The sequence below is a fragment of the Rhinopithecus roxellana genome, chromosome 4, assembly GCF_007565055.1.
Source record: "Rhinopithecus roxellana isolate Shanxi Qingling chromosome 4, ASM756505v1, whole genome shotgun sequence".
NCBI classification, from domain to species: Eukaryota; Metazoa; Chordata; class Mammalia; order Primates; family Cercopithecidae; genus Rhinopithecus; species Rhinopithecus roxellana.
In genome coordinates, this window is record NC_044552.1 from 98,017,007 (window position 1) to 98,043,718 (window position 26,712).

Sequence of the window (26,712 nt, forward strand, 5' to 3'; positions counted from 1 at the left end):
CTACCATGCCAAAATCCCAGCTGGTATTGTGCCTTACCTGGGCTTCTGCAGTAGATTCCCAACTAACCATCCTGAATCGACTTTGGCTCCTTCTGATCTTTTCTCTGCAGTACGACCAGGATGATATTCTCAATCTGTAAATTACAGCCAGTATCTCCCTTGCTTAACAATCTTTAATAGCTTCTGTTAATAGACTGAATTGTGTCTCCCTCCAAAATTCATGTTAAAGCCCAAACCCCCAGTATCTAGAATGTGACTATCCTTCGAGAGAGGGTCTTTAAAGAGGTAATTAAGGTTAAATGAGGTCATAAAGGTGAGGCTCTAATCCAGTAGGACTGGTATCCTTAGAAGAGACACCAGAGATGTAGGTGCACAGAGATAAAGCCACATGAGAACACAGGAAGAAGGTGGCCATCTGTAAGCTGAGGAGAGAAGCCTCAGAAGAAACCAACCCTGTGGACACATTGATCTTGGATTTTTAGCCTCTGGGAGTGTGAAACAATACATTTCTGTTTGTTGTTTAAGCCATCCAGTCTGTGGCATTTTGTAATGGCAGCCCTAGAAAACGAATATAGATCTTCATTGCTCTAGGATAAAGATCAGAGCCCCTGGCTTGACTGAAAAGGTTCTGCATGGAGCCACCCTCCTAGAGCCACCTCTCTCAACACATCTCTTAACTCTCTGGGCATTTGTCCCATTTGGCCTTTCGTCAATTCCTCATCAGTGCTATGCTTTTTTTTTTTTGCATCATATGACTCTGTGTGAGCTGATTTGTCTGCCTGAAATGCTTAATCCCTCCCCACTGCTCCTGCCAGTCAAAGCCTACTCATCAGTTCATCATTTCTTCTTCAGGGAAGCTTTCCTAATCCCCCAGTTTAGGTCAAGCTCTGTTGTTCCAAGTTCTCATGGACTCATGTCTGTTCCTTTCATTCAGATCACTTATCTGTGTTTGTCATAAGATACTTATTTTTATGATTATTTGGTTGTTTCCCACTAGACACCATGAAAACAGGAACCATGTCAGTTTTTGCTGTTTGAAGTATCTTCAGTATCTGGCATAGCACCTGCTACAAGGTAAGGGAGTAATAACTATTGAATGAATCCGTGAATACATAAAGACATTGACTTTGCTCTCAAGGGCTTGCAGAGAAGTGTATATCCAAAAAAGTCAAGCAACTGTTACAGGGGCTATGACTGGTAAGATCCCATGACCTGCTGATGTGACAAGTGGCTACTCCCATCCCATTAAATACCACAGTACCCTCTCAGGAAAACAACAGCTGGGTTTCTGTGCGTCTACTGTGTTTAGCAATTAACTGTCATAAGGACAAGATAGTTTTCTCTTTTAAAAAGTATCCTCACTGACAGGTTACACGTGGTCAGAATAAACATAACTATCAAGTTTTTCTTGTAAATTATAATAATGATTATGTTGATTAAACAATCTATATGGACTATAGATCCAATTTTTTCATCTATAAAGGTTCCATTACATTTTTTCCCCACTCTTATGTTTTTAACAAGTATCTCAACAACTTCTTTTGACAAACACAAGACTATACTACAACAAGGAAAACTAACAATGGGCACAAACTTCAACCTACCAGAATAACATCAAATGAGTTTCTTGAGTTCATTATTACAATAAAAGAGCCCGAAGTCTATTCTATTATGTGCCTTTTCACAATGTATTAAAAATGACACACCTATCACCTCTATAAAGAAAGAACTGCATTCTACCAATTCATTCTGAAATAGCAATTAAAATTTAGAAACAATGTAACAAAATTATTAAACTACTATTCATTTAAAAATGTTACAGACAAATTAATTTATGTCAGACCAACTGTATAGGTTTCCTGTGGCTGCTGTAACAAATTACACAAACATGGTGGCTTAAAACAGAAATCTGGCCAGGTGTGGTGGCTTATGCCTGTAACGCAAGCACTTTGGGAGTCCAAGGCGGGAAGACAACTCAAGCCCAGGAGTTTGAGACCAGCATGGGCAACACAGTGAGACCCCATCTATACTAAAAATCAGAAAAATTAGCTTGTTTTGGTAGTATGCACCTATAGTCTCAGCTACTCAGGAGGCTAAGTGGGGAGGATCGCTTGGGCCAGGGATATCAAAGCTGTGGTAAGCTATGATTGTGCCACTGCACTCTAGCCTGGGTGACAGAGTAAAGTGCTGTCTCAAAAATAATAATAATAATAATAACCAAAAATAAATTTATTCTGTTATTAGGGTCCTCCAGAGAAACAGAACAAAAGGAGATATACAGATGGATATGGGTATTGAAAATCTAGAATGAGGCCAGGCACAGTGGTTCACACCTGTAATCCCAGCATTTTGGGAGGCCAAGATGGGTGGATCACTTGAGGCCAGGAGTTTGAGACCAGCCTGGCCAACATGGCAAAACTCCATCTCTACTAAAAATACAAAAATTACCTGGGAATGGTTGCAGGTGCCTGTAAGCCCAGTTACTTGCAGGAGGCTGAAGCAGGAGAATCTGCTTGAACCCAGGAGGTAGAGGTTGCAGTGAGCTGAGATCACACCACTGCACTCCAGCCTGAGCAACACAGACTGTCTTAAAAAAATCCAAAATTGGCTCACACAATTTTGGAAGCTAAGTCACACAACCTGACCCCTGCAAGCTGGAGACCCAGGAAAACCAGTGGTGTCAATTTGAGTCTGAGTCTAAAAGCCTGAGAACCAGGAGCCCTGATGGTGTAAGTCTTAGTCAAAGGGCAGAAGATTGATATCTTAGTTCATGAATTCAGGCAGGGAGAAGTCAACCTTCTTCTGCCTTTTTCTTCCATCGGGACTGGCCCTGAGGGGTTGAATGATGCCCACCCACATTGGTGAGGGCCATCTGCTCTACTCAGTCCACCCCTTCACAGGCTCATCTCTTCCAGAAACACCCTCACAGACACACCCAGGAATAATGTTTAACCAGATATCTGGGTAACCCGTGGCCCAGTCAAACTGACACACAAAATTAACCATCACACTTACAGTTCTGTAGGCCAGAAGTCTGAAGTTCAGATGTTAGCAGTGCTGTACTCCCTTCAGAGGCTCTAGGGGAAAATTGTTCCTTGTCCCTTTTAGCTTCTGGTGGCTGCAGATGGTCCTTGGTTCAGGCCACAACACTCTAATCTCTGCCTAGGTCTTCACTTCACCTTCTCTTTGTGTGTCTGTCTAATTTCCCTCCGTCTTTCTTATAAGAATATATGTGATTGCACTTAGGGTCCACCCAGATAATCCAGAAGAGGCACCTTCTCTCCAGATCCTACCCTGATAATCCACAAGAGCCACCTTCTTTCAAGATCCTATCCAGATAATCCAGGAGAAGCACATTCTCCCAAGATCCTACCCAGATAATCTAGGAGAAGCACCTTCTCCCAAGATCCTACCCAGATAATCCAGGAGAAGCACTTTCTCCCAAGATCCTACCCAGATAATCCAGGAGAAGCACCTTCTCCCAAGATCCTACCCAGATAATCCAGGAGAAGCACCTTCTCCCAAGATCCTACCCAGATAATCCAGGAGAAGCACCTTCTCTCAAGATCCTGCCAATATAATCCAGGAGAGGAACCTTCTCTCAAGATCCTTAACTTAATAACATTTTTGGGGGGCCACATAAGGTAATATCACTCATTTATCATTTAAGGTAATATGCACAGGTTCTGAAGGTTAGGAAATGAATATATCTTTGGCAGGGTGGACATTTTACCTGCAACCATACCAACCCTACCACCAGTAACAACCAGAAAAGTTCAAAACATTAAATATTAAACAAAACATTAAACAAAAAACAAAACAAAAAATCTGTTTGAAGACCAAAGACCCAAGTCCTTGCAAGAACCTAAGTATTCAAGATCATGAAGGAAAGGGTGGTAAGGGAGGTGAGCCAAATGTTTGGGGACATGTTTTCCTTTGTGGCATTTGCTGACATGCAAGCAGCTGTGAACAGTTTAGGGAACACAAAGGTAGAAAAACTGAGTAAATAAACACTGCAGACTTTGGTTGGAGACCCTGAAAAGGGTTAATCATCCTAGAAATAAGGACATACTGGAAAGACACCAGCTTCCTAAAGACTGATACCCAGCTCAGAATCAATTCAAATGAAAGAAAAACCAGAGAGGAGATTTATAGTTCATGTATCCAATTAAGGTCTGATGTCCAGAAGACATAAAGAATATGTTCAAAATCAATAAGAAAAAGATAATCTAACAGGAAAATGCTCCAGAGTTTGAAAAGGTAATTTCACCAAACGGGTTATCCAGACAGCCAATAAGCATATGGAAAGGTGCTCAACTTCAAAAGTCATCAAGGAAATAGGAAGTAAAACCACTAAGCCCAGACAAGGGCTAAAATTTTAAAAGACTGGAAACACCATGGTTGACACAGATCTGGAGCAATGCTAACTTTTTAAACACCTGTGCCTGGAGATGTAAACTGGTATAAGCACTTTAGAAAACTGTTTGTTAGTGCCAAACATCTATGTATCCCATGCCCAAACAATTCCAATTCTAGGTATATAATCAACAGAAATACAAACATGTACACCAAAGGACATATGGGGAATGTTCATTGCAGCATTACTCATAATAATAAACTATAAATTATTGGTAATCCATCTAATCATAGAAATGAAGTGAACTATTTCCACAAAATATATTATGACAGTCTTTTGAGGATATCTTATGCACAACACTGTAATTCCATTTATGGCAGGTGTGTCCAATCTTTTGGCTTCCCTGGGCCACATTGGAAGAAGCAGAATTATCTTGGGCCACATATAAAATACACTAACACTAACAATAGCTGATGAGCTTAAAACAAAACAAAAACTCCAAAAAATCTTTTTTTTTTTTTTTTTTTTTTTTTTTTTTTTTGAGATGGAGTGTTGTTCTGTCACCCAAACCGGAGTGCAGTGGCACAATCTCAGCTCACTGCAACCTCTGCCTCCCAGGTTCAAGCAATTCTCCTGCCTCAGCCTCCTGAGTAGCTGGGATTACAGGTGCATGCCACCATGCCTGGATAACTTTTTGTATTTTTGGTAGAGATGGGGTTTCACCATGTTGGCTGGGGCGGTTCCAAACTCCTGACTTCACGTGATCCACCCACCTCGGCCTCCCAAAGAGTAGGGATTACAGGCGTAAGCCACCGCGCCCAGCCCTTCATAATGTTTTAAGAAAGTTGACAACTTTGTGTTGGGCCACATGCAAAGCCATCCTGGGCCATATGGTGGCCACCAGCCATGGGTTAGACAAGCTTGATGTATGGTTTGGCTACTTAAGTCATTGAAATGTGACAGTCTGATAATCCTTGTTTTCACAAATTGGAACATTAAATTTTCCCACATTATACTTTAGAAAATTTATCTATAGAAATAGCGAACGCATTCTGAATCACTTTGCCATGCCATAAATAGGGAGAGACTGCCTTGTTCTTCACTTTGCTTTCTCTTTGTGTGTCTCTGTGAAGCTCATTGCCACCTAAGACTAACATTAATGCCTTTCTGCTCCAGAATGTAGTTAACCAAAATATTTAGGTTATGTTCTTAAGTAGTTTATTGTTTGGTAATTTAACAGTATACAAAGTTGAAAATGAAATTTAAAATATAATTTTTTAAAACTGTAAAACAACCAAAATGTCCATTAATAGCAGCAAGGATAAACTGTGATATATATTCATACTATATAAGAATGTAAATCAATAAACTATTACTATTCATAACCATGTGGATAAATCTTGCAAATATCCTGCTAAGCAAAAGAGGCCAGATACAAAAAGGATATGCTATATGATTCTCCTTATATAGAATTCAGAAACAGGCAAAAGTCATCAATTGCATTATAAGTCAAGAGAGTCATTTGGAGGAGAAAGCAGGTAGGGATTGGGAGGGGGGATACTGGAAATTTGGCAGTATTCAATTTCCTGATTTGGGTGGTAGTTATGTGAGTGCATTCCCTTTGTGAAAATTCATCAATCCGTATGTTTACAGTTTGTGCACTTTTCATTTGGTATATATTTTAATTGAAAATTAAAAAGAAAAAACAGCCATGACAGCCATGAACAGTGGTTCATACCTGTAATCCCAGCTACTCAGGAAACTGAGGAGCTTGAGACCAGCCTGGGCAACATAGTGAGACTCTGTCTCTAAAAAATATTTTTTGAAATTTAGCCAGGCATGGTCGCACATGCCTATAGTCCCAGCTACTCAGGAGATGAGGCAGGAGGATCCCTTGAGCCCAGGAATTAAAGGCTGCAGTGAGCAATGATCCCACCACTGCACTGCAGCCTGGGCAACAGAGGAAAGAAAGAAAGGAAAGAACAAAAGAGAAAGGAAAGAAAAGAAAGAAAGGAAAGAGAAGAAAGAAAAGAGAGAGACAGAAAGAGAGGGAGGGAGGGAGGGTGGAAGGAAGGAAAGAAGGAAGGAAGGAGGGAGGGAGGGAGGGAGGGAGGAGAAATAGAAAAGAAAAAAACAGCTATGAACTATGAGCCCCCAGATCTGAATTTTCTGAGTGGAAACCATTCACTCTTCTAAGACAGACAACAAGGATCATTACTTTTTCTAGAGTAGCTATGAAATCTATCCCAATCAGTATTTTTGATTAAAACTGATATTAATGTGCAACATGCTACACATCCATTTGCTAAGCTTACTGGCATTTCTGACACTTTTCAGGAAATTCAATTCTATGCTTCACTAATACTGGTAAAGCACTGAAAATATCTCCTCCAGTCAAAGTACAGGTTCACCCCAACAGCAAACACAGATGTGCTCCCTGTGCCTACCCTGGCCACAGCCCCACACTCCAGACTGCACAGCTGGTTCCCAACGACAGCATGGGATCCCAAAAACCCGACGGCACTCTGCCCCACAACTTGGAGAACGACACTTGTTCTGAGACCAAAACCAAGAGGTGGCTTAGATTTGTACCATGGTAGTTCATGTGGGAGTGGAGAGAATAGAGTGTGATGACATACCTGTATAACACTTAACACTGCAAACTTTCCTTTGTTCATTAGGAGACCCAACCTCTCTACTGGATGTTTTACAAATACAGAATTTACTGGCATTTAAGACTATTGCTATAAGTTTATGTTGGGAGTAACAATGATCAAAGTAGAAGATCATTTTTACTTTTCTATAGCATCTATGCATGGAAGTCTACCTACATGGCCCATACAGGCTTATCATAAGGCCTTGTAACTGCTTTCATCTTGACTTCTCCAGGACTCAAAGAACAGTCAAGGTAACCCACAATCAGGACCATACCTAAGACCAAACTGTGAGGCTTAGGTCTGTAATCTCAGTACTCTGCGGGGCCAAGGTGGGAGGATCGCCTAAGCCCAGGAGTTCAAGACCAGCCTGGGCAACAGAGTGAGACCTCGTCTACAAAAAAAATAAATTAATGTTTTTAAAAATTGAAAAAACACTCTGAGGTTCTTTGGTCTCCGCTTTGGCCACACTTCTCTATTCATTTCCCTTGACTTCCCTTTCAGAAGATGACAAGCACGGGAATTCAGTTATCTGCCACAAAATCATTTAGCAAATCATTAAGGCAATCCTAAAACAGAAAAAATGTAGTTCTTTTGTTCCCTAGGGAATAGTGACATCAACAATATCAGGACCAAATTAGATTATGTCAAAAGCCATAGCAAACAAATTCCTGGGCCAGGCACTACACTAAGCACTTTATATGCATTATTCTATGTAACCCTTACAAATCTATTCATATTACTATTCATATGCCCATTCTACAGATTAGAAATAAAGGCTAAAAAAGATTCAGTAACTCACCCAGAGGTTCACAGCTAATAAATGGCAGATCTGACCCTGAAGCTTCAGAGTGCCTGACCCCACAGACTATGCCTTTAACCAGTAACTACTTTGCCTCCTTAAAGTCTTAAATAATATAAGATTGGAGGGGCTGGCGGCAGGTGGTGGAGGCGCGGGACCTGCTCCTGCTGGCACCATGGCCAAGACCGTGGCCTATTTCTACGACCCTGACGTGGGCAACTTCCACTACGGAGCTGGACACCCTATGAGGCCCCATCGCCTGGCATTGACCCATAGCCTGGTCCTGCATTACGGTCTCTATAAGAAGATGATCCTCAGTGTTTCCCGGGCTCTTTGAGTTCTGCTCGCGTTACACAGGCGCATCTCTGCAAGGAGCAACCCAGCTGAACAACAAGATCTGTGATATTGCCCATTAACTGGGCTGGTGGTCTGCACCATGCCAAGAAGTGTTGAGGTACCACCCTCGGGAGCTTTACATTGATATTGACATCCACCATGGTGACGGGGTTCAGGAAGCTTTCTACCTCACTGACCGGGTCATGACGGTGTTCTTCCACAAATAGGGAAATCACTTCTCTGGCACAGGTGACATGTATGAAGTCGGGGCAGAGAGTGGCCACTACTACTGTCTGAATGTGCCCCTGTGGGATGGCACTGATGACCACAGTTATAAGCATCTTTTCCAGCCAGTTATCAACCAGGTAGTGGACTTCTACCAATCCACGTGCATTGTGCTCCAGTGTGGAGCTGACTCTGGGCTGTGATCGACTGGGCTGCTTTAACCTCAGCATCCGAGGGCATGGGGAATGTGTCGAATATGTCAAGAGCTTCAATATCCCTCTACTGGTGCTGGGTGGTGGTGGTTATACTGTCCGAAATGTTGCCCGCTGCTGGACATATGAGACATCGCTGCTGGTAGAAGAGGCCATTAGTGAGGAGCTTCCCTACAGTGAATACTTCGAATACTTTGCCCCAGACTTCACAATTCATCCAGATGTCAGCACCCACATCGAGAATCAGAACTCACACCAGTATGTGGACCAGATCCGCCAATCTTTGAAAACCTGAAGATGCTGAACCATGCACCTAGTGTCCAGATTCATGACGTGCCTGCAGACCTCCTGACCTATGACAGGACTGATGAGGCTAATGCAGAGGAGAGGGGTCCTGAGGAGAACTACAGCAGGCCAGAGGCACCCAATGAGTTCTGTGATGGAGACCATGACAATGACAAGGAAAGCGACGTGGAGATTTAAGAGTGGCTTGGGATGCTGTGTCCCAAGGAATTCCTTTTCACCTCTTGGTTGGACTGGAGGGAAAAGGAGTGGCTCCTAGAGTCCTGGAGTGGTCACCCCAGGGCTTTTGCTGACTCTGGGAGAGTCTGGAGACCACATTTGGTTCTCGAACCATCCACCCCCTTTTCCTCTCTCTCCCAAGGCCTGACAATGGTACCTATTAGGGATGAGATATGGACAACGATAGCTATATGGGACATTATTGGCAGTGGGCCCTGGAGGTCAGTCCCTAGCCCCCCTTGTCCCTTATTTCTTCTCTGCTTCACTCCAACCCAGAGATTTTGAGGGACGATTGGGTAGACAAGGAATGAGATTGTCTCTGACTTCCTCCTACCCTTGCTTCCAGGGAAGATGAGGAGAGGGATTTGGCAGGGGCTCTGGGTCCCTAACACCTGAATCCCAGATGATGGGAAGTATGTTTTCAAGTGTGGGGAGGATATGAAAATGTTCTGTTCTCACTTTTGGCTTTATGTCCATTTTACTACTGTTTTTATCCAATAAACTAAGTCGGTAATTTTTGTAAAATAATAATAATAATAATGCAAGATGAGTACTTAAAGTAAACAGGGTACCCAGGCTTGGGTCTGCAGGTAGGGGTAGAAAATCCAGACCAGCAAGCCAGGAATGGCTGCAGCACTACTCAGAGCAGGAGCAGGAAATCTCCCAATGCCTCAGGGTGTGCCTCTAAGAAATGGCTACAACCCATAGCTCTGGCCAGGTAGCCAGGAACCAGAGAGGAGAAAGAATCCAGTGAGGTCCTGAGAAAAGTGCGTATTTGGGAAGAGTCTATGGAGGAAGAAGAATCGGGCTGTGGTGGGCCCACTCATACCCCTTCATGACCTCAGCCTTGCAAAGGGGTGTTTTATAGATGACTAACCCCATGTCAAGGGCAGCTGCTTTCCCTGGGCCTATGATTGCATCCTCATAATAAGCCCTGACACAGAAGTCTCTGGATGAAGAGATGTCGGCAGGTGATTCTACTGCTCCCTTTATTACCTGTCCAGGGCAATGCTAAGCAACACCAGCCATCACCATCTAGCTCTCCGCTCCAACCTTCAGCAACCACTCAGTTACCCAACAGATATAACACTGAGCACCTACTATGTGCAGGTACTATGAGGGGTACCAGAGTTACAGCATAGAACAAAGCAAAGATCCTTCGTGGAACTTACATTTCACATGATTCTATTTATATAAAATGTCCAGAAAAGGGAAATACATAGAGACAGAAATTATATCAGTAGTAGACTAGGGCCAGGGAGACTGGGGGGAAATGGGAGTCACTGCTAATAAACTGCACAGGTTTCTTCTGAAGGTGATGAAAGTCTTCTAAAATTAATTGTGATGATTATTGCACAACTCTATGAATATACCAAAACCCACAGAATTATACACTTTAAGTAAATTTTATGGTATGTGAACTAGATATCAATAAAGCTGTTGAATTAACAAAAATAATAAGGACCAAAAAACAGAACTTTCCATCTCAAGCTCTGCTCTATGCTATTGCCACAGTACCAGGTGCTTTCTGTATATAAGGAAGAACATGAAAGCTTCCCAATGAGGCTAAAAAAAAAATAAACTGTTCGGAAAGACTTTTAAGTGCCCAACCTATTTACTAATGTGCCTCTTAATATGTTAGGCACATCTGAGATTATTACGTGACTAAAGATAGGCTAAATTATGCTGTGGTAACAAGCCCCAAATCTCAGTAGCTAAATAACAAGCTGATTTTGCATTTATGCTACATACACTTAGGGCTGGCTGAGGCTGTTTCCTCTCCAACTTGCCCAGACTGACAGAGCAACCACTATCTGGAGCTTTGCCAGTCTCCACAGCAGAGGGCAAGAGAGATCTGGAGGGTCACACACTGGTGACTGAGTGACTCAGCCCAAAACTGATATAGCATACTTCTCTCAACATGGCTAGACGTAGTCACATGGCTCCAAAAACACAAGGAGGCCAGGAAACACAAGCCCATCACATGCCTGGAAAACAGAAAGCTTTGAAAAGCCAGTGAACAGTGCTAATGTTTGCACAGGCGATTAAGGTATAGTGTGGTTAAGAATGTGGATTGTGAAGTCAGCATACTTGGCTTAAATCCCAATGCTATCACTCACTATCTAGACATCACCACATTACTTGGGAGAAGTTAACTTGACCTCTTTGGGCCTCAGTTTCCTCATCCATAAAATGGGGAAAGTAATGGTATTCACCTCATAGGTCTGTTAGAAGATTAAAGAGGATTTCTATCTGTAAGGAATGGAGAACAGAACCTGGCAAGTGCTAATGCCATTAAGTACCATATAACCTTTATTATTTTGAAAAAAAATAAAGGCAGTGTTGTTTTATCTGTGTAATATAATGAACTGGCACTGTGTGAAGTATCATTCTACAGAATCCAACACATACAAAGTAGGCATAAAATAAACTGCAGCCCTTAGTAACAGAAAACCAGGACTTCCACGTCTTACTTAGCCCGCCCTTGAACTAGTTGTCCGGTCCCTTGGCTTCATGTTTCGTTCTTATCTTTAAGCGAAGGCTCTCCAGCACTAAAAGCTTGGAATTCTTTATTCATGGGTCACTGACTTGGCCCACTGTGGTCTTTTCACTGTTTGCTCTCTGTTCTTTGCCAATAAAGGATGGTCCTCTCCTTCAAATCAAGGGAGCACCAAGACATTCCCTACCTGGTTCCAAAAGGCAAACCTCACCTGGATGCGCCCCTCTGGGCAAGCCGACCCTAGCCCACTTTCTGCCAGCAAGCCATCAGGAAGCAGCCAGGAGAGAGGCAGGTCACTGGTGTACTTCAAAGGAAGCGCCCGCCTCCCAGGGAGAGTGGGGAGGGTGCACAGTCGCCCAGAGGGAGGGCAGCTGGCCTCAACCCAGAGCTCTGGTGAGTTGCCTCCTCCCATCCCTGTGCAAGAGCTTCACGGCCCTCAACAAACAGCTCCATACACCTTTTAGAAGCACCCTCCTCACCTGCACCTTCCCTCCTTGGCCCAGGTGGGTACTGCACCTCTGTGTTGGAGGAGTCCTTGTGGTTTATGGAGAGCCAAACATTCCCACAGATCTGTTGTTTAGTTTGGCCCTATTCTGGGGTCAGGAACGGAATACAAATTTAAAAATTAGGAAGATGTGCCGTGAGATTTTTTTTAAAAATCTCCCAGTAAGGCAAAGCTTTAAAAAGTGGGGGCCATTCGCAATATTTCAACCTCAGTCTAACACGTTAAATATGTGAATAAAATATAGGTAACCAGGAAAATAAATCTCAGTGCTGCTGTTTTTCTAATGTCGATGACCATGTCCAACAATTTCAATCTCAGTAGCTGAGGCATCCTCCCTTTAGGAGCCATTAAAGCCACCTCCCCCAGTGTAATCTATCTTTTCTGTCGGAAATCCTTTTTGCCCTCCATGTGTATCTCTGAGTCATGCTCTCTTTCTCTTTCTGCACCTGTGCCCTGGCTGGGATGCTATGGCAAATTCCACCTCCTGGGAATTCCCTGATTTCCCCAACTCTCATCACTTCTAGGTCACTTACTGTCAACACCCATTTGTCCCTGCCCTGGGCTATCCTTTAAGGTTCAAGCCAACAGCCAAGTGGGCGAGACCTCTTGGAGGCAGATTGTCCAGGCTCAATCAAAGTACAGAAGACTGCAGCCCCAGCCAATGTCTTAGACCGCAACCTCACACAGGACCTTGAGCCAGAACCACCCAGCCACTCCTGGATTCCTGACGCACAGAAACAGTGCGGAATACTAAACGCTTATTGTTTTAAATAAAGTACTAAGTTTGGGGTAATTTGTTATACAGCAATAAATCACAAATACAGGTGGTATCCAGGTGATAAAGCAAGTTTAATAAAATATAGAATTTATGCAGGCGGTAGGTATACAGGTGTTCACCATAAAAGTCAGCTTTGCTGTATGTATGAACATATTCATAATCAAACTTGGGGGGGAAAGTGTAGGCTGCATAATATAAAACTGGCAGCTGGATCAGTCTAGGACACAGCTACAGGAAAGTTTCCTGAACAATAAAATAAAATGATTTGAAAGAAGTACCAAGGAATATAGTGTTTTGGAAGCAGGTATCTTTGGAGCATTTACTACATATATTTTATAGTATATGTATGTATATATAAAGTAGGATTAGATGTGTATGTGCTACTTTATTTTATCCCAACTCCCAATTTTCAAATAGACACTGATCTGCCAATTTCAGTTTTTATCAGCAAAGGCCACTTCTCAGGAATCCCATGAAGACAAGGAATTACCATAATATCAAAGGTAACCTATTTCTTCCAATGAGGCCACCAAACATCCATTTGCTACCCGTGCTCTGTTTGTTCTGTCTGATTTAATTCCCAAACTAATTAGGCTAGCTTAATTCCCTGCTGCTTTATCAGCTAATGGTTAAAGAAACTGATTAACTTTTACAGAACATGCTCAACATAGAGCTGCAACAAATGGGTAATTCTGCACTCCAGAGAAATCGGACTGGTAAAAACCAGTGCTAATGCCAGTGTGTGCTTTCCTTGCTATTTACCTATACTTAACATCCACCCCTGCATATTTTTATAGTGAAGACTATGCTAAAATTGCTGTTCATATCCAACATCGAGAATGTATTTTTACATACATAATGCAACTAGCCCAGTCTTTTTATGTAATGATATGAACCATAAAAGATTCTGCATTCAATAGAAATACAAACTCATTATTTTCTTCAAATATAAACAAACCAAAATCTGCCTGTCAGTGATTGGAGCCCACTTTGTTTATTTTACAGATATCAGAGGTGCTCATCACAATGTTGACTGATAATAAAAGTTACCCTGTTACAAAGCACACAGTAATGTACTGGAGATAAGCTTGGAAAATATTGACAGTTGGATTCAGTGTTTAGCATAGTGTCTTATTTATATTGCATACGGAATCCTCAACACTGGCTAATACCAACACACCTGGAAGGAGAGGCCCCTGCAGTATTCACCACAGACAAGCACAAGGTGAGGCGGACTAGGGACTGGCTTGTTTAATCTTACCTCATCTGCCTCCTAGTTGGAGAGGACAGAAAGTTAAACACTACATTTTTCAGGCTCCACACCTTGCAGCTAGAGATCGGGATGTGAACCAACTAAAGTCACCTGTGCAAAATTAGGGAGGAAGAAGTGAAGCAGAGGCCTTCTCTAGGCAGCTTTTGGCTGGCAAGCAAACTGTGGAATGGGAGGTGGGCTTTTGTTTCACTTTATCCAGCTTCATTGAGGTATAACCGACAAATTAAAATTGTACAAATTTAGGCTGGGTGTGGTGGCTCACGCCTGTCATCCCAGCATTTTGGGAGGCCAAGGCGGGCAGATCGCTTGAGGTCAGGAGTTCAAGAGCAGCCTGGCCAACATGGTGAAACCCCGTCTTTACTAACAAGACAAAAATTAGCCAGGCATGGTAACACACGCCTGTAATTCCAGCTACTAAGGAGGCTGAAGCAGGAGAATAGCTTGAACCTGGGAGGTGGAGGCTGCAGTGAGTTGAGATTGTGCCACTGCACTCCAGCCTGAGTGACAGAGACTCCATCTCAAAAAATAAAAATAAATAAAATGGTATAAATTTAAGGTAAATATGTTTTGATATATGCATACATTCCTAAATGATTACCACAATCAGGCTAATTAACACATCCATCACCTCAGTTACTTTTGTATGTGGTGAGAATACTTAAGATCTACTCTCCTTGCAATTTTCAAGTATAATACACTAACTGCAGTCACCATGCTGCACACTGGATCTCCAGAACTTACTCATCTTATAACTGAAAGTTTATACCCTTTGACTAACATCTTCCCATTGCTTCCACCGCCCTCCCCCAGCCCCCACAACTACTTTCCTACTCTATGAGTTGGACTTTTTATGATTCCACTTTTAAGATTCCACGTGTAAGTGGAATCATGCAGTAGTTATCTTTCTGTGTTTGGCTTATTCATTTAGCATAATGTCTTGCAGGTTCATCCATGTTTTCGCAAATGGCAGGCTCTCCTTTATTAAGGATGAATAATATACCATTGGGGTTCATTTCCTTTATTCAGTGGACACAGGTTATTTCCACATCTTGGCTATTTTAAGTAATGCTGCAACAAACGTGGGGTGCTGATATCTTTTCATGACAGTGATTTCATTTCCTTTGGATATATACCCAGAGGTGGGATTGCTGGATTACAATGCAGTTCTATTTTGAATTTTCAGAGGAACCTCCATATGGTTTTCCATAATGACTGCACAAAATGGGTAGGTTTTCTGTAACCACACTCTAGGGCCACTCTCAAGTGCCAGGAGGCACTGTAGTGGCAGACCCTTCTCCATTCAGGCTTCCTGAACTTTGGAACCAGCAAAGAGTGGGTTCTAGAACCTACAGCTCCAGTTAATGTCCTGTGAGTTGGCAGGCCTGCCAGAGGACCAGATCTTCACTCTTCTGGGAGTTGCTCTGAGGGCCCAGCCCTACCAGTGACTCTGTGAGCACTCAATTCTGTCTCCTTCTGCTTAAAATGCCTAGAGGAGTTGCTGTTTCCTATACTGATCCCTTACTTAATCACAACAGAAATCTCATATCTTTTAAGAACACTAAAAAATGAAAATACAATGATTTCTCCACTGTATATTTTCCAACTACTCAATCACTAAGCACTTCAGGATGGGTGATAAGTACTGAAATTGCACAGATGGTGCATACGGGAGGACAGCCCCCGGAGAAGGCAGAAATACAGACGCCTGGTAAGGAAATGGAGAGCCAGCATAGCCCCAGAGTGGTCAGGGTTAGACCAACTCTGCCTGCAGAGAAGAAAGTGTGAGGGGAGAACATACAGGGAAACTAAAACCATAAAAGCTAGTCTGAAATTGACATAATAGGCCAACCAGCCACAAAACTTACCTGTGGACACATGTGACTCATGGAAACCAAGCTCGCTACTTTACAGTTTAAGCTCACATGGTATAAGGTGGGGCCAAAAAAAGAAGCTGTGATGTCAGGAGCTCTGTGATGTGTGCGTGATTTCTTTGAGCATTTCCAGGCTGTGGTTGCACAGTGATTTAGAATTTTCATTAAAGCAAAAGGCAGGAAGCCTTCTATTTGGTTTAAAGCCAACATGTCTGAGTTCTATTCCCCATACTGCTGCTGCAGACTGGATGGGCAAATCCCCAATTTGTTTCCTTTACTTCAAGACCGTCCTTCAGCCAGGCACAGTAGCTCACACTTATAATCCTAGTACTTTGGGAGGCCAAGAAAGGAGGCTTGCTTGAGTCCAGGTGTTCGAGACCAGCCTGGTCAATATAGCAAGGCCACAGCTCTATAATTTTTTTTTAAATTTAACCAGGTGGGTAGCACACATCTGTATCCCAGCTTAAGAAGTTGAAGCAGAGGATCTCTTGAGCCCAGGAGTTCAAGGGTGCAACAAGCTATGATCATGCCACTGCACTCCAGCCTGGGCAACAGGGCGAGACCCTGTTTTAAAAAAAAGAGAGAGACTGTCCTACAACAAGAGTCTCAATAATAAGAGCAGCAGCTACCCTCTGTGGAGAACCTACAAGCCCATGTTCCCTACACGTGCCATTTAACCTCAGAATCCCATCAGCTGGTTATTATTAAATGGATTCGACCATTCTCCCTGGTTTACCACTCCCATCTTGAGGCAGGCCTCCATCACCTCTCAGCTGGATGCTGAACAGCCCCGTGCCTGGTCTTTGTTTCCGTTCTTCCTTTCCCCTCCCCACACTATCTCAATACAACTACCAAGGTGATCCTTTAAACCTCAGGTCAGATCATGTCACTTTTCTACTCAAACACCCTCTCCCTCACCACCACCGTGGCTTCTCATTTTACCCAGAATAAGCACCCAGGTCTGGACAATGGTCTCCAAAGTCCTCCAGCATCTGCTCCCCACTTACCTCTCTGATTACATCACCTCCTGCTCCCCTGGCTCATTCTGCTCTGGCCACGCCAGCCTCCTTGCTCCTCCTCCAGCACACCAGGTACACCCCTGCCTCAAGGCTTTGCACTACGGTCTCTCTACAAGGAATGTTCTTATCACCAGCTAGTGAAACAGGCTTCTCCTTCAGGTCCTACAGGTGTTTGTACAAATGTTACCTAATCAGTGATGCCTTCTCTGACTACCCTATTTAAAACTGCAGTCTTAGCACTTATTGTCATCTACATAATGTATTAATTCATTTTGTTTACTGTTTGTCACCCTCTCTGTTTCCCTGAGAATAGACAGTTTTGTTCAAGCCTATATCAGCCACATATAGCAGGCACTTAATATTTATTGAATTTGATGAAAAGATGAAGAATGTAGGGGATTAGATAACTTGCCCACATCTACACAGGTAGTAAGCAGCAGCAAAAGGGGCCAAACTCAAGTTCCCTCTGACTCAGAAGCCCATACTCTGTCCAGAGCAACCTAAACTCTCCTTCCATAGCCCAGGGGCTTTATGAGATGCAGCAGACATAAAATAAACACCCAAACCAATGGCCTTCTGTCCTCTAATGGCTTTCTGTCCTCTCTCTGCCCAGGAGAGGTGACATCAGGCACTGGCCTAATCTACACGACTTCCTAAGAGAGCGTGCACAACCTTAGAAGCAGTGGTACCCCATTTCTGAGGACTCTCCTTGTCTTTCTCTTTCAATCCTTCCTTGAGTGCCCCAGCAGCCAAAAAGCATCAGACCCACCCACTAGTCTAATGAAAAAAGCTCCTCACAGCCTGAGAGTTCAGTAGTTTTGTCCAATTACTAACCTCGGTGAGATATTATAGCTTCTGCAGATTACCTCTGATTCTGACTGAAAGAACTGTGTGAGTCCAAGCCAAGAACCCTGCTGCCTGCAGGATGAAAGAAACACTGGGAAGGGTTCCCACAGCACTATGAGGAGGTTGCAGAGGGTGTGGTGGAGGGGTTACAGCCCAGAGTTATATATAAATAGGAGCAGCTGCAGCAAAGGATGGGGGAAATCCTGTTAGAACCAGCCAATCCCCACCTCCACACCCCACTCCCCTTGGTGGAATAAAATTTATTTTGTCATACCCTAAGTGAAGATCTCTGTATTTTTAAATTAAATCAATTAACATAAATAACACACTTATAATAGTACCTGCCACTGTAAGTACTACATTTCTGTAGCTATTATCATAACGGGATTTAATTGCTATATTTTCCTGACAATAGCCAAAAGCTCAAAAAGGGTCCCATCGGGTAAGGAAAGCAAGGATCAAATCTGCATATGCTTTAAAAGCTAACTTTTTTTTTTTTTTTTTTTGAGACGGAGTCTCGCTCTGTCGCCCAGGCTGGAGTGCAGTGGCCGGATCTCAGCTCACTACAAGCTCCGCCTCCCGGGTTTACGCCATTCTCCTGCCTCAGCCTCCCGAGTAGCTGGGACTACAGGCGCCCGCCACCTCGCCCGGCTAGTTTTTTTTTGTATTTTTTAGTAGAGACGGGGTTTCACCGTGTTAGCCAGGATGGTCTCGATCTCCTGACCTTGTGATCTGCCCGTCTCGGCCTCCCAAAGTGCTGGGATTACAGGCTTGAGCCACCGCACCCGGCCAAAAGCCAACTTTTTAAAAAGTATTCATCGGCCCAGACTCTTCTAAAAAATAAATAAGACGAGGCTGTAAGCTTTTGTAGATAGGGATTTGGACCTATTTCTCTTTATCTCTCTTTTTTTAAATAATAAAATTTCGCCATTTTTTAAAATAAAGTTTCGCCACCTTGCCCAGGCTGGTGTCGAACTCCTGGGCTCAAGCCATCCATCTGCCTCAGCCTCCCAAAGTGCTAGGATTACAGGTGTGAGATACCATGCCCAGTCTATTTCTCTTTATATCTCCTTTGAAATGTTCAAATGATTATTCTGCATAATTGTGGTTATTTTTATTATAGTTACGTTAAGTATGGCAATGTTACATTATCTGAAGTAACTATAGACGTGAAACTGGAAAAATCTTTTTCAAGTAAACAGGCAGCGTAAACCCCAGATATGCCTACTATCCTAATAATTACCACGGCTGCTGTGAAGAAACATGGTGGACCTTGGGGAAAAAAGTTACAAACATCTGACAACCAATGAAGAAACTGAATAAAAATTTAAGGCAAGTGTAATTTAATGTTAACAATAAGAATATGGGAGGCTAGGTGAAAGTACTAATCATCTGCAGCAGCTGCCCACCAGCACTTTCAGCTGGAAACCAATGAAGGTGAAATGATCCACAAACCAGACCCATTAAAAGAACACATAAATCCTGTGGGGTGGTGATGAGGTGGGACATACTGTTATTCCCACCACTCAGTTCAAATCACTGCTTTTTTTTTTTTTTTTTTTTTTAAGATAACTGCTTGTATCAGAGACTTAGCACCACGATACCTTCTAAATGAGAAATAAATGAAATAAGAAGAATCATAGTTATTGCATCACACAAGCACAAAACATCCATTCACTTTGGTATAAGAAACAATATTTTCAAGCATCTCCACATGGATGTTATCCATAAAGCCCCTCCCCAGGTGTCTGAAATAAGTAGTTTCCTTCAATGCAAAAATACTGTATGATACACAATCAACAGGCAATTTGCTATATTTTGCTTCCTTCCAGAGAGATGCCCTGTGGATTAGTTACAGAGAGTAAAAGCCATGCTGTGAATAAGCCTGGTATTCTCGTGGCTGGGAGCTCTCCTGAGCTCTTCAAAGGAATGTGTTTCTAAAGAATGTTTTAGTAAGCTTAAGGAGTTCCAAGCAACCCAATACTGACATATTTGGCATGTTGGATTTGCCAAGAAGGCATCCCTCTCGAATGCAAATGTAGATCAGAGCTCCACTGACTCGAAGCTCAACTTGAAGAAGGGAGACACAGAATACTTTCTGCTGAAAGTATTTGTGTTTTTTCATAAGCATGTGTTCCTTAAGGAACAAAACCCTGGAAATACTTAGAAACAAGCCCTAAGCTTCCATAAGGGAAAACAACCATAAGTCTTAATTTTGCAGGTATAAATTATGTTCCATATAAAGACAAGTAAACCTCAATGATGAAAAGCATCCCAAGTATCACACGTTCTGAAATTATGATGTGGGCAAAAGCTACTCCTAAGAAATGGCCTTGGGTGCAAGCCCTGTCTTGATGAACATTCCTACTAATGTGTCCTTCAGACACATTAAGAGCTGTGCTTTTTTCTGTGCTAGGAAAAAAAAAAAAAAGACTAATTGGGGACAGTCCTCTTCTGACTTTGTTAAGTGCATCACAATTATCTTTATTATTTACTCAGCTCACAACCCATTCCCTTGTCCTAAAATAGATTAAGTTGGACTTAATAAATCAAAATACAACAAGAATCAACAGAAACTTAAAACTATGGCCCACAGTCCTGGATGCTAGCTCATCTATTACTAATGCCTAAAGCCACTAAAAGCATCATTGCTCTAATGAGAACAGCAATTAACTTTGTTGTAGCTATTTACGATTTCCAAAGTGCTTTCCCATCCCACCGCCCCTTTAATCTCCTGGGAGATTAGGGACCTGGGAGGAGGGCATTAGGCTCTTCCCCTAGTACAGGATTTCTGAGAACTCTCAGAAATTCATGGCTTACTGAAGAAGACACATCTAGTGACACAGCCAGGACTTTTTCAATTCCAGTTGCTATTCATTTTTTAATGTATTGTTTTATTACTTAAAATATATATCATATGACATTATTAATAGTATGATGCCTGGGGAAAATTTTGCAGCCTGATGCATTTTTCTAAGCATGGTATATTCATTCCATTTTCCAGAGGCTGCCTGTGCTGTGATATTTTTGATGCCAGGAACTTCAGGGTAGTATTTCTATCTTGAATATCACAGTGCAGGCAGCCTCTGGCTTCTCTGCTTGGAATTCCACCTCCAAGTAAAGGGGAAGAAGAAAAGGAGAGTGAGTGATCTGTGGCTCTCTCCTGGGAGGCAGGGCTGGGAGCTCTAGAAGTTGGCCCCAGTGTTGCTCAAGGGACCAGAAGCTGTCTCGGTGACAGAAGCCTCTGCTTCCTTCCTCTAGAAGCATCAAGGCCATTAACTGGAGCAAGACGAAAGAGCTACCAGAGGTGGAAAAGGTGACCATTCATATCAACCCAAGCCCAGGCCTCATAAAACCGGGGTGTGATGGAATCTGGAGAGACAGTGAACAAATTATAAGCCAAGATGCCTCGGAGACTTTTCAGAGTACGATTTTACAGAGGCTTCAAGGATTTCAGTGGGCATTTCATGCTTGTTGTCTCCATTACTCTTTGGTTTGCAGGGCATTTGTCTTCTGTTTGGAATGCCGTTTTGATGCTGAAGCCTGAGGAATCAAAGTGGGCGTCATAACAGAGTTGAATGGGAAGACAGGCTCAACTGAGGAGCAGGGAAAGGGGAGCATGAGGGTGTTTAGGTTGTCCAAGTCAGTGCAGCAGGGCCTCAAGAGCCCTGGGTGGCTTGCTGTCTGTCTAGGACTAAATCAGGGAAGTAGACTAGTGTTTCTTACCATGCATTATGAACTGGTATTGTGAACAGGAACATCTGTGGTATGGCACTGTCTCACATAATACAGGCTATTGGCACCCCTGGCCTGCAGGTGCTAAATAACAGTAGCACCTTTCCCCCAGCACTGCAACCCCGACCCACTGGTTGAGAACCATTAAACTAGATAACGTTTAGGACTTCCCATCTCTAAAATTCCTCAAGACCATGACTAGACCAGAATGGTATCAGGCGTGACAGTGCTCTGAGGTGGCAAAAAGGTGACAAACGCATAAGTATCAATTCAATGACGCATGTAATCAGCTGCAAATAACAAAAAAGCAGGCTCACCAGGCTTTACAAAATAGAGGCTTCTTTTTCTCCCATATGAATAAGTCCTGGAGAAGGCAATCTACAGTGGGTGACAGTTTACCATTACCCTCAGAAACCTAGGCTCCTTTTATTTCTGAATTTTGCCAGCCTTAATGTGAGGGCTTTTATCCTATGTCACCTTATGTTTTCAAAAAGGCTGCTCTACATCTGGGTGTTACATCCACGTCCAGATAAGAAGAAGGCAAAGTCTTTTTTTTTTTTTTTTTTTTAATGTTAGATACATCTTTTTATTCAGGAAGGGAGACCTTTCCCAGCAGACTTGTGCTTGGCCCAACTGTATCACATGACCACTCCTGGCTGTAAGGTGGTTAGGAAAATTGAACATTCAGATTTCTAGTCTCAACAGTAGAGGAAGGCAGGAGAGAGTGTTTGGGAATGGGCCCTGAGAAAGCCAACCTCAAGCATCTGCCGCAGGAATCTTTATCCAATCGTGCTCACATTCTGCAAAGAAGCTGGCACGTATCTTACACTCAAAAATTATGAAAACGTTAAGGAATGGTCCACAAAGCTATTCAGGAGGTTATTTCTCCTTGCTTATTCTAATTCAAAGAATCCATCTAATCCATAGCAAACTGGGCTCCCAAATCAACAGAAACAATGACCAGATTATATTCCCACCTTGGTCACAATTTCAGATTAGCAAATTTGAAATTATCTGTGTTCACCTCTCTGCATAGCAGGTTTCAAGATAACACTTCACATCATTCTCTATAACACATCTCTCTCTACCCTTAAAACAAAACTTGGTGTTTAGAATAAAAGCAAAATGTAAACAAGGTAAAAAAAAATATATATATATATATGTAAAGGGAAATCTATTATTTGCACAGACTGATGTTTGAATTAAGTGCTATAATTACATATTGCAGACCTGGTAGATATATAAGATTTATTATACATCATTATATCCCAGATTGTCATATGTAATATCTTAAACACAGCAAGAATTTTATATGTTAGTTAATTTAATGTTTAGTTCTCTTACCTTCCCCATTACCTAAGTAGCCACATTTTCTCAAAGTATTTAGCTCCTTAGCTATAGAAAAGAATAAGATAAATACAAATGCATATACTAAAATATTTACAAATAAAGTAATAACACTGGCTTCAAAATAACCCAAAGAAGTGGGAAAAGTGGGTGGAAGAGGGAATAAGACTGACCATAGTTTCATAATTACTGAATCTGGGAGTGAGGTACATGTGGGTGAATTACACTAGTCTAATTGTGAAATTTGCCACAATTCAAAGTTTTGTTTTTATTTGTTTTAAATCCCTCTGGAACTGATACTAACATATACTTCATGGATGAACCTCAAAAACATTATGCGCAATGAAAGTAGCTGAAAACAAAAAAGCCATATACTATCTGATTCTATTTATATGTAATATCTAGAAAAGGCAAATTTATGGAGGCAGAAAGGGGACCAATGGTTGCCTGGAGCTAGGGGTGGTAGTGGGGACTGATCACTAAATGGCATGAGGAAACTTTTTGAAGTGATGAAAATGTTCTCAAACCAGATTCTGATGATGGTTGCATGCTGTGTCAAATTACTTTAAAAATCACCAAATTGCATAGTTATAATGGGTACATTTTATGATATGTAAATTATACCTTAATAAAACTATTTTAAAATTCGAAAGCTCTGAAGGTACACAGACACAGAGAGAGACAGAGAGAGAGAAATACATCCACTGTTATTTGCTAATACTACACTTAAGAAGACAAAACTTGCAGGAAAAGTGTTTAAAAGACACAATTTAGAAAACAGGACAGTTTCCCAGCATTTCAAAGATCCCCTATTATTGTGGAAAAGCAGCATCTAGTCATATATACCACTTCTTGTAGTCTTCCTACAAAGCTGAAAATTAGAAATAGAAAAAGAATAAAGGAAACAGAGGTCTGTTTTTCGTCCAGCTGAAGCAGTCAGCCCCTACTTTACACGGCAGAACTCATCAGGAGGCAGGAACTTACCAGAGCAAGGAGGGTAACAGTCACAAAGCAGAAGGCAGGTATGCTGAGTGAATGAATGGATGAATAAAGAAATAGTAGTTTAAAGCTTCAAATTCAATTTTAAATATCCTAAATGATCAGCTTGTACCAAAGTAATTTTTGTAGATTCAGAAAACCATGAATGGAAACCTGGTTTTTGTTGCAAAGTAATTGTTTGTTTGTTTTTTAAACTTTTGGGAGAATCTAATCTATTCATAATCACCTCAGATCAAACCTACCTGGGAAGGAGGGAAACAATTAATTTGAAAGTTCAGACAGAAAGCATCTCTGACAAGTTGGAATTTATACAAAACAGAAAAGAAGCTATAAACTCACCCAGAGTGGGGGACATTCTGTTTGGGGTAGAAGCTTTGGCTGCTGCAAAGTAAGAAGTGGAATAATTTTTCATCAATATTCTCAGATGCTCTATTAAACAATAAAGGCAAGTGTTTATGCTTAGATGTTACGACAGACTTCTTATTTGCAGACCTAAGTTTTCCAAATTCTGAAACATAGTAAAAGTTTGTTCTTTGTCACTTGAAAATAGACAGCAGGATTTAAATTTTACCTTTCTCCCGCATCACCTGAGGTCAGGAGTTTGAGACCAGCCTGGCCAACATGGCAAAACCCCATCTCTACTAAAAATACAAAAACTTAGCTGAGTGTGGTGGCAGGTGCCTGTAATCCCAGCTATTTGGGAGGCTGAGGCAGGAGAGTTGCTTAAACCCGGGAGGCGGAGGTTGCAGTGACCCGAGATCGCACCACTGTACTCCAGCCTGGACGACAGAGAGAGACTCCGTCTCAAAATAAATAAATAAATTAATTAATTAATTTTATCTTTCCCCAAGGCACATCTCTGAAAGGGGAAAGGGAGGAAAGACAGACTTCCTGGGCCTGGTCCCAATGGTACCACCCAGCATATCTCTGCCCACATTTCTGTGTTTACACATTGACTTTAGTGAGTTTCCTGCAAGCTTGTTATCAACAGGATCCCAGCTGGTCATTTACTCTGCCCTCTGCCATTAATCTCCAACAGAACCTCACTTACGGCGTACCCTAGATGACCTCACACCCCTTCACAGGTGGAATTCTGTTCTGTTATTTATTCAAATCTTGTCTTCCCAAAGGAAATTCCTAAGTACTTTAATTACAGTTGGGGGGGGTGTGGAAAAAAGCTTGTTAATCCCCATTGTCAGTGTTTCCGAGACCTGGAGAAGCACAACTCCAGAGTCTTCATTTTGTAGATGGGAGACAGGTTTAGTAAGATGTCCTAAAGCCTGAAGGTGGCCACCAGTTAGCTCCAGGATTCTTTCTCTTTCTTGGGGGCCCATGGAATTGCATATGAACATGTACACTGGGGTCAACAACATGGACTCCAAATCCTGATGCCACAATTACTACACAAGAGAATGTGGGCAAGCCAGAAACTTTCTGAGCCTCAGTTTCCTCACCTAAAAAAATAAAGATAATACCTATAACTTGCAGGTGGTTGTAAAGGTAAAACGAAATAAAGAAAAGGTGTCCTAGATAGCATGCAGCAAAGGGCTAGTGTTTGATAAACGCAATTTATTGAATGCAATAAATTATAGTGAGCTGAATATAATTAAATTACAGTATTGAATTCCTACAAAGCGCTATGATAGAGTTTGTTTAATAAGTAAAAAGCACTACTTTCTCATTCTGTAGTAGAAAAATGAGCCTACAGAAGAGTACTGAAAAATACTATGAAAGTAGGGCTTCCCTACGCCTGAAGCACCAGCGGGAGCTACTTGCAGAGTGTGGAGTTGATTCCATTTATATAGTACCTGTCAGAGTCCTAGGCACAATACAAGCCAACATCTACCTGCAAAGAGGTGAGCCCAGCAAAAGAGCTGTACTGCACTCAGCCCTGGTGCTATCTAGAGTTTAGGTCAACTTGGGGTCTGACGGCAGACAGATTCCTTCCCTGCTGTGGAAGAGATCCCCCTCACCTTTCTCCCAGAGGTCCAGTCCTGAAGTTGGACTCGTGCTCCCCGAGTCATGGGGTTCATGCCAAATCATGACCTTAGAAAAGCCACTTGGCTTTTTTTTTGAGGCAGAGTCTCACTCTGTCGTCCAGGCTGGAGTGCAATGGCATGATCTTGGCTCACTGCAAGCTCCTCCTCCTGGGTTCATGCCATTCTCCTGCCTCAGCCTCCTGAGTAGCTGAGACTACAGGCACCCGCCACCATGACCAGCTAATGTTTTGTATTTTTAGTAGAGATGGGGTTTCGCCATGTTAGCCAGGATGGTCTCGATCTCCTGACCTCATGATCCGCCCAGCCCGGCCTTGGCTTCTTATCTCTTGCCAAAGGTTCCAAGACCAGGCCCCAAACCAGCAATCAGTTTCTTCTTCCCACATAGTGACTGATCTAAAATTCTCTCTGATGTGGTGATGAGTTTCCTAACATCAGTCCTCGTGGGTGTTTTATTTTTCCTATAGGTTGAATCCAAACAATAATCTTTAAGCAGAAGTAGGTGTCACTTTGTAACTGGGGGACTGGAAAGCAGAGTGCCCTCTTAACTGCTGTCCTCATGAAGGCAGGCCGTCCACACTGCAAGGATGGTGTGGATAGGAAGAAAAGACTGGCTGCAGGGGAGAAGAGAAGGCAGTAGAAAGCCACTCCTGTAATTAGGCAGCAGCTGCATGCAGTGCTGAGGTTCCCCCACCAGGACAAGCTTGATTGCTGATAACTTCACAACGAAAAGC

At 42.4% G+C, this 26,712-nt stretch overlaps 1 protein-coding gene and 1 pseudogene across 3 annotated transcripts in view; one reads left to right on the top strand and one right to left on the bottom strand.

The window, feature by feature from the left end:
• The window catches only part of ANKRD6 (ankyrin repeat domain 6), a 215,185-nt gene that overhangs the window by 123,338 nt on the left and 65,135 nt on the right, over positions 1-26,712 (bottom strand). The gene's annotated exons all lie outside the window — the stretch shown is intronic.
• On the top strand, positions 7,989-9,134 carry LOC104657913 (annotated as a pseudogene).